General features: G+C 41.4%; 1 long non-coding RNA gene across 1 annotated transcript; it reads right to left on the reverse strand.

Annotated features, from left to right (window-relative positions):
- Positions 1-10: 10 nt before the first annotated feature.
- On the reverse strand, positions 11-871 carry LOC109364337. Its single transcript, XR_002110320.1, has 2 exons — positions 150-871; positions 11-66 (listed from the first exon to the last, which is right to left on the reverse strand). It is a non-coding gene; the product is annotated as an uncharacterized LOC109364337 (long non-coding RNA).
- Positions 872-877: the final 6 nt, after the last annotated feature.

The raw sequence follows: 877 nt of genomic DNA on the forward strand, positions 1-877 counted from the left end.
TGATTTTTGCTGATGTAAATGTAAGAGCTGGCCTGCCCAAAGGACCTGGCCACAAAAGCTGTCAGCCTGTGGGCAGAGCACATATGTCACATCCAGGAAGTAGAATGGATGCTAGGTTTGGGATGACAGCTCCAACTCTGGCCACTCACCATGTGTTGCCCTGGGTGTCAGACTTCCCAAAGGCACTGTAGGAGCCATCATCATGCTTGTAGAGCAGCTGACGCTGATAACCTATGAAGACAGGGGCAAAAGCAACTCTTAGTGTGAAAACATGTACCATCTCAAACTGTGCTTTTAATGTAGGAAGAAGGCTTTTACAGCAAGAGACTTCACCAGCTCCTACAGAGACATTGAGCCAAACTTACTATATCACAATGTCTTGAGCATCCCACAGTATCAGAGTGACAAGAAAAAGTTAGCACAGCATCACTGAAGTGTGCCATGCAGCTGCTCTACATTACTAACTGATTTTGCAGAGTAGAGACATACTCAGCCATTTCACCTCCCCACATTCTTCAAGCAACACTAATTGACACCTTCCTGTGAATAGAAAGATCAGTAGGAGTGGCTAAGAAGGCTTTTTTCAGAAGGGACAAAGAGAAATCCTAATATGGTGTACTTTGCAAAATAAGACACTAGCACTGTATTAAATTTGAATTATATCAGACATAAGCAAAAACTAACTAAATTATTTATCTGCTATGGCCACCCTTTATTTCATTTAGTAGTAACTGTTGCCCTGTTTCCACAAGGAACTGTATCTGCATCAGACTGATAACAGAATGAAATACAGGCATCACAGTATAATGGAAATAATTACCTACACTCTTTTGGGAAAAATAGGCTTAGTTCTTCAGTAATATCCTGAGACAGAAAT

The sequence above is a fragment of the Meleagris gallopavo genome, unplaced genomic scaffold (assembly GCF_000146605.3).
Source record: "Meleagris gallopavo isolate NT-WF06-2002-E0010 breed Aviagen turkey brand Nicholas breeding stock unplaced genomic scaffold, Turkey_5.1 ChrUn_random_7180001847575, whole genome shotgun sequence".
NCBI lineage: Eukaryota > Metazoa > Chordata > Aves > Galliformes > Phasianidae > Meleagris > Meleagris gallopavo.